This window comes from Hemiscyllium ocellatum, chromosome 15 (genome assembly GCF_020745735.1).
Source record: "Hemiscyllium ocellatum isolate sHemOce1 chromosome 15, sHemOce1.pat.X.cur, whole genome shotgun sequence".
Taxonomy (NCBI): domain Eukaryota; kingdom Metazoa; phylum Chordata; class Chondrichthyes; order Orectolobiformes; family Hemiscylliidae; genus Hemiscyllium; species Hemiscyllium ocellatum.
This window is the reverse complement of record NC_083415.1, coordinates 50,746,420-50,758,244: the sequence shown is the minus strand read 5'-3', so window position 1 is coordinate 50,758,244 and position 11,825 is coordinate 50,746,420. Positions and strand designations below refer to the sequence as shown.

The window sequence follows — 11,825 nt, the reverse complement described above, 5'->3', positions numbered from 1 at the left end:
AGTTAATGAGATGTTAGCGTCGCTATGCGAAGTGACCGCCAGAGAGCGGCAGACTCCAACATTTACTACCGACAGCCAACAGATTTTGATCAAAATTGTTTAATAGAAGCTCAGTACTGAATGTGTAGGAAATCTGGGATGGGACAGAGAAAAACCCATCAAGGGCTGGAAATAACAGGTTCTGGCAGCATCGATAGAGAGGGAAGCATCTTTAGAGAGAGAAATAGAGGTAACATTTCAACTGTTTTCTGCAAGTAAAAAATGAGGTCTGCAGATGCTGGAGATCACAGCTGAAAATGTGTTGCTGGTCAAAGCACAGCAGGCCAGGCAGCATCTCAGGAATAGGGAATTCGACGTTTCGAGCATAAGCCCTTCATCAGGAATGAGAGAGAGTAGCCAAGCAGGCTAAGATAAAAGGTAGGGAGGAGGGACTTGGGGGAGGGGCGATGGAGGTGGGAAAGGTAGAAGGAGGTCAAGGTGAGGGTGATAGGCCGGAGTGGGGTGGGGGCGGAGAGGTCAGGAAGAGGATTGCAGGTTAGGAGGGCGGTGCTGAGTTGAGGGAACCGACTGAGACAAGGTGGGGGGAGGGAAAATGAGGAAACTGGAGAAATCTGAATTCATACCTTGTGGTTGGAGGGTTCCCAGGCGGAAGACGAGGCGCTCCTCCTCCAGCCGTCGTGTTGTTATGTTCTGCCGGTGGAGGAGTCCAAGGACCTGCATGTCCTCGGTGGAGTGGGAGGGAGAGTTAAAGTGTTGAACCACGGGGTGGTTGGGTTGGTTGGTCCAGGCGGCCCAGAGGTGTTCTCTGAAGCGTTCCGCAAGTAAGCGGCCTGTCTCACCAATATAGAGGCGGCCACATCGGGTGCAGCGGATGCAATAGATGATGTGTGTGGAGGTACAGGTGAACTTGTGGCGGAACTGTTTTCTGCAGAACTGGTTGCTTTGCATCCATCCCATGACTGAATTGGAAATGATGTCAAAAATTATACTGTTATTAAACTGCAAATAGGCCGTGTGGTGAGGAAATTATAACCAATGGATTTGAGTGTTGACGCAATAGCTGAACATGCAATAAAGACTAACAATTTAGTTCAAGGAAGTGCAATCTGATAACGACATGTGTGGTACTTAGTGATACTGAAAACAGTCTTTTCATAACCGATGAAAGCTAAGGGGAAAGAAGCCGCAACGAGGGAGAAAGAGAGTGAATTAGGTTCGACGCACAGGAAAGGCAATGAGGGGGAAAAAAGAGAACGAGTAAGGCAGAGAGAAGATAAAAGAGAATTATGAAGAAAACAATCTACTGCCTTGAGGAATGGGTATTCAGTTTTTTTTCTCCCTGACCAAGAGATGTTGATTTGCATTTGCACTATCCTGTTCATTTCCAGGTTCAATGTAACTATAGCTGTATTAATATGTCCTTCATGACATGCTTATGATAGGTATAAAGACCTCATATTCCATCTTACCCCAGCATCACTAGAGCATGACATGTTATTGTAAGCATACTGCACCATTGTGATCTTTTAGACCAGACATCTGATGTATAATGTTCACTTTAGCTGTAATAAATGTCAATATATGTAAGATAATAAATGCAATACATTGTTAGCTGTAATAAACACCTGTTGATTCTTCAATATCACAATATACATGCTTTGTTCCTTATAAAAACCACTACTGCAGGCAAAATATATCATCATGGCAATGTGGGCCATCTATAAATTACTCCACTATCTTGGGGTAAATGGGTGGAAAATTAATCTCAAGACCAATGTTGAAAAGTGTGGTTCTGGAAAAGCTCAGCCAGTCAGGCAGCATCCAAGCAGCAGGAGAGTCATGTTTCGGGCATAAGCTCTTTATTAGGAATATGGGGGGTGGAAGGGGACGGAGAGATAAATAGGAGGGTGGTGTGGGGTTGGGGGGAAGGTAGCAGGGAAGGCATAGGTAGATGTAGGTGGGTGGTAATGGTGATAGGTCAGTGGGGAGGGTGGAGTGGATGGGCTCCAGCTGAAAATGTGTTGCTGGTTAAAGCACAGCAGGTTAGGCAGCATCCAAGGAATAGGAAATTCGACGTTTCGGGCATAAGCCCTTCATCAGGAATGGGCTCCACCCTCCCCACTGACTTATCAGCGTCACGTTCCACCTGCATCTACCGATGCCTTCCCCGCTACCTTCCCCCCAACCCCACACTACCCTCCTATTTATCACTCATCCCTCCCCAATCCTGATGAAGAGCTTATGCCTGAAACATTTGAGTCTCCTACTCCTCAGATGCTGCCTGACCTGCTGTGCTTTTCCAGTGCCACACTTCTTGACTCTGACTCTCCAGCATCTCCAGTCCTCACTTTCTCCGAATTGAAGATTAACCAGACAGCAGCTTTGGACATCTGCAGAAATTTGAACAGTCTGCAGTATCAGTTTCCATGAGTACAGACTCACACGATCTGCACGTAGGGAATTAAGCACCAAGGAGCAGGGAATTTGGCTTCAAAGGACAGATCAGACCTCAGAATAAAACACAGGTGACCAACAAGATGGTATAATCACAACACTGGCAACAGGGAAAGTCTTAAGAAGATGCACAAAAGCAAACACGTGGGTGAAGTTCAGAATTAAGCAAAAGACAAATTTCAGAAGATAGCCAGGCTTTCTATATAATTAACTCACATACAGTGTCAATGGTATAAGATGATCAGAAGCTATAATAAACAACCATTAATATATGTCCTGAAAGGGAGGACAACACATACTAAAAACTCAAACTGATATGGGCGTTGGTGTCAACATATTACCAATACGTACAGTCAGTTCTACTATTATGTGGTAGTTTCATTGTCATGCAATCCCGTGTTATAAGAAAATTGTGTAATAGCAGCACCATTTAAACTAATGGGGCCAGAGTGGTGTTCTAACCAATACAGTACATGCTTTAAAACTTCGCGCTTTAGAAACAGTGTCCCCAATTCATCAGTCATGTTACAGTGAATTTGTGTTAACAAAACGCACATTATAGCAGAACAACCTGTATTCTGAAGGACATCTACCTCAGCAAGTGGCGCTACATTTGATTTGATTTGATTGATTTATTGTCATGTGTGCCTAAGTACAGTGAAAAGCTTTGTTTACGAGCAGTACAAGCAGATCACAGTACAACATATGCCTTTATTGGTGAGTGGACTGAAGTTAGAATTTGGGATGTCATGTTGTGGCTGTACAGAACATTGGGATATTGCATCCAGTTCTGATCTCTCTGCTACAGGAAAGATGTTGTTAAACTTGAAAAGGTGCAGTAAAGATATACACGGATGTTCCCAGGGTTGAAGGGTTTGAGCTACTGGGAGAGGTTGAATAGACTGGGGCTGCTTTTCCTGGAGTGTTGGAGGCTGACGGGTAACCCTATAGAGGTTTAAAAAATCATGTGAAGCATGGATAGAGTAAATAGATAAGGTCTTTTCCACAGGTAAGGGACTCCAAAATTAGAGGGCATAGATTCAAGGTGTGAGGGGAAAGATATAAAAAGGACTTAAGGGGCAACATTTTCATGCAGAGGGTGGTGTGTGTATGGAATGAGCTGCCAGAGGAAGTGGTAGAGGCCGGTACAATTACAACATTTAAAAGGCATCTGGGTGGGTATATGAATAGGAAGGGTGTAAAGGTTTATGCACCTAATGCTGACAAATGGGACTGGATTATTTTAGGATATCTGGTTGGTACGGACAAGTTGGAACGAAGGGTCTGTTTCTGTGCTGTGCAACTCCTATGACTGTGACTCTAAATATGAGAGACCATTCACAATGTGTATCAAATCTTCATTTCCTTGCATTGGCAGAATCACACTGCACTGGAAATACACAAGCTCACCTTACCTTCCTGAATTCTTCTACCTGGCAGATACCAATGGTCCAGCAGTGGCAGGACAACAATGCGCCCAGATCTTGGTGTAGTCACAACCCATGACATTCAAATGTACACCTGCGGTGCAGCAACAGACCACACATGATATAATTAAATTAGTCAAATAATTCTAAGGATATGACTTTAAGTGAGATGTAAGGCAGGTACCAGGATGCTTACATCTGATATGTTGAGCAGATTACCCAACCCTGCCAAAGTTCAAGATATCCCTTTTGATCTACACATTGATACTGTTGACTACAAAGTTTGAAAACATCTCTTGGCTGCTCTCTTACACATTGGCCAGGGCCACTGTGAACAATTGCAGTTGGCAATGGCCAAGATGATCGCCTGCAAGAGTAACAAAAGATCATTACCCATGAATGCCTGACAGGATTAAAGAAGTTCTTCATAAGCTTTTATTCATTTTGGCCATAACAGATGAACTTGGTATATTGCAACAGGCCATACTCAAGGGCAAACATGTCCTAATACCAAATATGTCGATTATCATGGTTAACGTGTCTGTGTTATACCAGGGACATAGAGTCATAGAGATGTACAGCATGGAAATATACCCATCGGTCCAACCTGTCCATGCCGACCAGATATCCCAACCCAATCGAGTCCCACCTGCCAGCACCCGGCCCATATCCCCCAAACCCTTCCTATTCATATACCCATCCAAATGCCTCTTAAATGTTGCAATTTTACCAGCCTCCACCACTTCCTCTGGCAGCTCATTCCATACATGTACTACCCTCTGCATGAAAAAGTTGCCCCTTGGGTCCCTTTTATATATTTCCCCTCTCACCCTAAACCCATGCCCTCTAGTTCTGGACTCCCCCACCCCACAGAAAAGTCTTTGCCTATTCACCCTATCCATGTACCTCATAATTTTGTAAAGCTCTATAAGGTCACCCCTCAGCCTCCGACACTCCAGGGAAAACAGCCCCAGCCTGTTCAGGCTCTCTCCATAGCTCAAATCCTCCAACCTTGGCAACATCCTTGTAAACCTTTTCTGAACCCTTTCAAGTTTCACAACATCTTTGTGATAGGAAGGAGACCAGAATTGCATGCAATATTCCAATAATGGTCTAAGCAATGTCCTGTAGAGTCGCAACATGACCTCCCAACTCCTGTACTCAATACTCTGAGTAATAAAAGAAAGTATACATGTATTGAATATGTAAGATGGCTAGCACCTGAATCTGTACTCCAACTAGAGATGAATGAGGTTTGTCAATACTCCACGAATGCATGTGAGGCATGCTAAACATATCAACCCCAGCAGCTGGGGAAGCCTCTACGCAATGCCCCATCAATTCCTCGGACAGAAATAATATAAGATCTAATCACAACACAAGGAGAAGATTACATCCTTGTGAGAGATTACTTTTCTAAATCTCCAATTGTTCAATGGCAATCAGTACAACGTCACTGCCACAATGTTTTCAGTTTATTCCATATCTGACAATAGATAGTAATACATTGGCAAGTTATTTCAAGGCATGTACCCTAAGTGGGGAATGCCCCACTTCTACCAAGTTGTCAAAACCGTTCGAACAGGAACAATGTGTACTCATCCAGATGGGTATACAAACATCAGATCGGGATGAGTTGTCAGACTTCCAAAGCATTACAGTAAGGTTTGAAATATTAGTTTTGTAAACTTTGTTTTACCTGTTTGTATAATAATCAAAACAACAACATATGTCTATATACAACCATATGTATCTGCTTTGGAGATTTTTTTATTTTTGGAAAATGGGGAATGCTGTGTTATTTCTCATGGTGAATATGATACTGTACTTTAAAGAGATGTGCTGATGATATCATCATTGTGTCCCAGCATGTGTCCTGAGGGTACAAAGCCTCATATTCCATTTAGTCCAGGATCACTTGAAGCATTACATGGTATTGTAAGCAAGCTGCTCTGTTTTAATCTATTAGTTTAATATTAGTCCAGATACTTTTCTGCTGTGAACATAATGTTTGCTTAGAATAGATAGCTGTAATAAGTGTCTGTAGGATTTTTCAATACCATATCATCCATGCTTAATTTCTTATGATGAATAACATAAGCATTTCCACTTCAAGTAAATCACTTTGCAGAAGGCAAGCTCACATCAATGATAACTTTACTACTTAAATGTAACACTATTGTTTCTCTATAAATATAATGTAAGAAAATATTACATTTACATAGCACCTTTCACAACCTCTGAACCTTCCAAAGCATTTCGCAGACAATTAATACATTTTTGAAGTGTAATTCTGGATATTGTAGCAACCAATTTGTAAGCAGCAAGCAGCAACATGCTAATCATCAAATTATCTGCCTTTATGATTTTGGCTGAGGGACATAGGGATAATATTTCTGCAGTTTTTGACCCAGTACCTGGAATATTTACATTTGCGTGAGACGATAGATGGGGTTTAACATGTCATCTGCAAGATGGTGTGTCTGACAGTTCAGCACTCTTTCAGTATCAGCACTAGGACTGGATTCTAGATAACACACTCAAGTCTGTGGAATGCAACCCACAATCTCTTAACTCCAGGAAAGAACTAAAGAGCATGTTGCATTTGATCTAAATATTTGCACCTATAAATTATTTGATCTGAGCCTGAAAATACTTTAAGTATTTTGGTCTTGCAAGAGTTAAATAGAATTATATTTTAACCAGCTTTGAATTTGATCTTTGCAATGTTTTGAAATAAAAGTACACCCCCTACAAGTTCAATGCAATAAATTGACATGAATCTGCAAATCTTATCCTTTCTATTTTTTTTCCTTCAGCGTATAAAAACTGAGGAAGATCAAAAATTTCCTCCCTTCAAGAACAAAGAACAGGACAGCTGCAAAAGAGCCTCGTTGAAGACAAAATCATGATAATGAGTACAAAGTAATACCAGGTCAGAAAATGAGCATTTTACATTGTTATAGATGTGGCTGCTCTACGAGGCATGGTCTGGGTGAATGTGTTGCTTCCCTCACATCCCGATGAGTATTGTTAGTGTCCTTATGCAGCTCCTACACGGAGCGATGCTCATGATACACTGCATTGAAGTACTGATGGGTGTTTCCTCGGCTGAAAAACTATAAAGGGCAGATTCTGTCAGAATAGAGCCAGAGCTGTAACTGCAGTACACTGCTTGTGCCAAAAGATACAAGAATAACAACTTGCATTTCGATTTTAATGTCTTTTTTTAAAAATCCCAAGAGTAAATCCTTCTTTTGTAACTGAAACTGATCTTCTGAAATAAAATGAACTCTTAAAGTATTGTTTATTATGCAGTTCTAAAGAGCCCCTCTTCCTTCTGCATGTTAAAGTTAATTCACTGTACACCGCAAGGATTTTCTATTGCACACTGGGAATTAATTTTGGCAATGTATATCAAGGTGCTTTATGAGCAACCTCCACTACTGCCAGTCTCCACACTCATCTGCTCCTCAATCCCATTGCTTTTCAAGAAATATCGTAGCAGAACCTGAAATGGGTCCTTAAATCTAAAGCTTTGTTTATCTATTAGGCTAGTTTTGATTAATATTAAAGATTTCATGACGTTATTCAAAGAATATTGAGTTCCCCTTGGGTTCCTTGGGCAACAAGTTGTACCTCAACAGAACAACAGACTAACAGGCCACTCCTTGCACCTTGTGTGGCATTGCACTGTACACAATGACTAGGCTGCTTACCTACATAATAACAGTTATTGAGTTTCACTGTGATTCATTTTCTGTAAACTGCTTTGTGATATTTCCGAGAGTAAGTTAGTATAAAACAGCCATACCTCACAGGTACTTGGTGCATGTCCCACAGTATGAGTGGAGCACAGAATCGTCGTTGAATTGAGCACAGCGTTAGCAAATTGATAAAGTCGGGAACTTGGCACAAGTGAGATTTCTCTGGTATTTATTTTTCAAGCTAAAATTTAGTTTAACATTTAAAATTTGACTCGGAACTTTCAAAGACAGTGAAAGAAATTGCAAGCTAGGTAAGCTATGTGGTGATCAGTAACTGCTTATCAATCTTAGTTAACTAGTAATCATTCACAGTGCTTTAACGCAAATAGGTGTTAATTACTATGAGCAGGAGGCTGAATTCATGGTTGTAACTTAAGTGTCTGTTATTAGTTCTGTCTAAGTTAATAGCATTTTCCTGAAAAGGGAGACATGATGTTAAACCTTTCAACCTGCACTTGTCAGGACAAATGCAAGAATGCCAAATTTCAAACAATCACATTAATTTATATTACAGAGCACAAGCAATGTTGATTAGTGACAAGACAGCTTCAGCAATACATCTCCCTTTGAAGCAGCGTAGAGGTTCTGAGTGCAAGTAAACAGAATTTGCTACCGTGCAGAGTGTGAAACATAGAAAAATCACAGAATTGCATGCCGAGTTAACAGTAGCTTGTGTGTTTGGTAGTATGATGGGCTGTCACTTTAAGATTCTGATCACATGATAACATCAACCATGACATCACATGATCGGACTCTTAACCTGACAGTCCACCATACTACCAAATACAATAAGGTAACGTCACCATAGTCCGATCAAACAATTTGGCAGGTCTTCATTACAGAGTGCAATGCTTGGTGGTGGTTTAACCTGAGGGTCACCATATCTCAAGCAAGGAGATAGGTTGAGAGAAGGAGAGTTCTCCATAGTAACCTCAGCCAGTGTAAGAATTAAACCCACACTGTTGATGTTACTTAGCATTGCAAACTAGTCATCCAGCCAACTGAGCTAATTATAACATTCACACCACTCAACAACCCGGCATTGACCATCTCTAACAAGAGAGAATCTGACCACTGCCTCTTGACATTCAATGGCATTCCATAATTGAATCTCCTCCATTATAACATCCTGGGGTTTACCCTATCAGACAACACTATGACAATCCAAACTGGGTGTCAGTGTGCAAGTTATTGCTGAGAAAGTACTGCTTGATAGCATTGCTGATGATTTCATCCATGATTTTACTGATGATCAAAAGTAGACTGAAAAGACCATAATTGGCCTTGATGGTTGAATTTCACCTTTTAGTGCACAGAACATATGTGGACAATTTTCTGCATTGCCTGGTAGATGACATTTTTTTAGCTGTACTGGAATAGCATGGCTAGGTTCACAGCCATCTTCCTTTAAGCTAGATGTGACTCTAACCAGCAGAGAATAAGCCTCCAATTCATATTAACTTCAACTTTGCTCAGATTCCTTGGTGAAAGTGAGGACTGCAGATGCTGGAGATCAGAGCTATTTTTGAAGAAGGGTTCATGCCCAAAACGTCGATTCTCCTGCTCTTTGGATGCTGCCTGACCTGCTGTGCTTTTCCAGCAACACATTTTCAGCTCAGATTCCTTGGTGCCACAGTCAGTCAGTGGCTGTCTTGATGCCACAGGGAGTCATTCTTACTTCATCTTTGGAATTCAGTTGTTTGATCCATGTTAGGCCCCAAGACTGGCTCTGCAGTCTTTTATTTAGGAGACGTTGATGTCAATGAGATTGCACAGAGATTGTCTCATGTAAACCTGGCAAATCTGTTCAGAGGAAATAAGACCAATGTAGGTGTTCAAAAAAAATATGGAAATCGGTTATGTCCCAAAAGGGCAAAAGTCAAGGACTAAATAAAATTAACATTAAAAAATACAATAATGAAGAAGCTAATGGAGAAAAGGAATGGCAAATCCTAACATTGAATGCTTTCCATCGCAGTGTTTCAAAATAGGGATTATTTCAGAGGTCAAAGAGTGTGGTGCTGGAAAAGCACAGACAGAATTCCTGATGAAGAGCTTATGCTCAAAACGTTGATTCTCCTGCTCCTTGGGTGCTGCCTGACCGGTTCTGCTTTTCCAGTACCACACTCTTCGACTCTGATCTCCAGCATCTGCAGTGCTCACTTTCTTCCACCATTTCAGATGTTCCTAATGATAATTTTCCAAAGTTCTGTCAGTTGGGAACCTGTCCTGCAGATTGGAAAATTGAAAAATCACTATGCTATTCAAGAGCTGTGGCAGAGGGAAATCAAGAAGTTATAACTTCATTAGTTTAGCATCTATTATTAGGAAATTTCTATATAATTAGACATCAAGCAATTAACACTTTGACAATTTTCAGCTGGTCAGAGAGAGTCAGCATGAGTGGTTCCTTGCTGAATTTTGACTGAATTCAATGAGGAGATGAATAAAATTATATACAAGGGAATGTTATTTAAATGGACTTCTACAAGGCCATCCTAAGAAACTGTTAGCTAAAACAGAACGTTGATCTGGTTAAGGAACCAATTCAGCAGCTAGGACAGAGAAAGAATAGGAGGGCAGGTACTCAAATGGACAGGTTACAATTTGTGGTGTCCTGCATGGATCTGAGTTGAAATTACACGGCTTAGGGCTCCATATTGTATATTATTAAAATGCTATGAATAAGCATAAAAACAAATCAAAATGATTCGTGAAATGTGAGCCTTTAATTCTCAAAGGAAGAAAATACAAAACGTTGGAAATGCTGCAGCTTGAACAAGCCCCAGATAAATCACACATGGGATACAAAGAGCAGTTCTGGGTCCCAGCTCAGGAAGAACCACTTGGCAACGAAGGATTTTCTAGAATGGTGTCTGAGATTCAAGAGTTAAATGACAAGCAAAAATTACACAAAGTAGTTTATATAGAATCATAGAATCCCTATGGTGCAGAAAGAGGCCAGTCAGTCCATCAAGTTTATACCATAACCCTGCATGGGGTTTCTCTAGAGATTAGAAGATTAAAGGATGAGGATTTCAAGAAACTAAGGGAAATGGAAAGGGTTGATGAAACAAATTCTGCTGGTTCAGGTATCTAGGATAAAGGGACACAGCTTAAAATTATAGCGAGGCTTCCCAGGAGTGATATGGAGAAGATGACAAAATGTTTCAACCTTTCCTATGGAAATACCACTCGATGTGAGATAACTGTGACTTTTACATTTGAGATGGATAGATTTCTGTTGACATAAGATATTAAAGGATATGTAGCCAAAGGTAGTTGTGTAAGTTCAGTCACAGATCACTTTGGGTGACAAAGCAGGTTTGGGGAGTGAACTGGCCAAGTCCTGTTTCCATGCTTTTACTGTAACAGAGACTGGTTTAAACAATTATTCTCCAGAGGCAGCTGGCCGAGGCACGTGAGTACCAACATTTTCCGATTATGTTGAACTCAGTTGTAATAACAGACATTAAAAAGAACAATGTGTGTACAGGTCATATGAGAACACTTAATGTCTTTCAAGCAGGCAAGAACAAGCGGAAACTTGAACTTCTGAAACACTTTGGTTTAAGACCTGCACAGGCAACATATTTTGTTGAGGTTAACTGCAAAGAAAAAACTGTCTGAACACCATGTCAGCTACTCCTTTGCAAATCTCTTAATAGCTGGATGGCACCTGTCACAATATGTATAACTTGGGTATTTTTATTTAATGGGGTATTGCAATGAAAAACAAGTTCTAAAAACAAGGTGAAGAAATCATTTTTAAACTCAAATTGTAGGAACACAGGGCTCGGCCATTTCATCTCTCAGGCTTGACTGTCAACTGACTTTACCCCAGTCTGGCCTACATGTAACTCCAGACGCAAGCAATATGAACTGCCCTGTGGGTAATTAGGATGGGCAATCAATACTGGCCTGACCAACGACACCCATATCCTGTGAACAAAATTTTTAAAACCCACAGAAACCACCACATTCCATATTTCCAAATTTCCCAAAAACATTGGTTTACAAGAAAAATCACAGATTTAGGATGAACAAATAAACTAGCTTCAACTGCTCAATGTAGAAGAGAGGTGCAAACATCTTATATTCTTTCCATTCAGAAGTGTTCCCTTAATTTCATGCCTGGCAGATCTGACTTTAATTTTCAACTCCACTCCCTGGTCCG

The 11,825-nt window shown here is 40.8% G+C and overlaps 1 protein-coding gene across 1 annotated transcript in view; it reads left to right on the top strand.

The window, feature by feature from the left end:
- The first annotated feature begins 6,796 nt into the window (after window positions 1–6,796).
- sgk2a (serum/glucocorticoid regulated kinase 2a) overlaps window positions 6,797–11,825 on the top strand; it is a 44,624-nt gene continuing 39,595 nt past the window's right edge. Inside the window, exon 1 of the mRNA XM_060836126.1 lies at window positions 6,797–6,816. The gene's annotated coding sequence lies outside the window, so the exon portion shown is untranslated. The remainder of the gene's footprint in view (window positions 6,817–11,825) is intronic.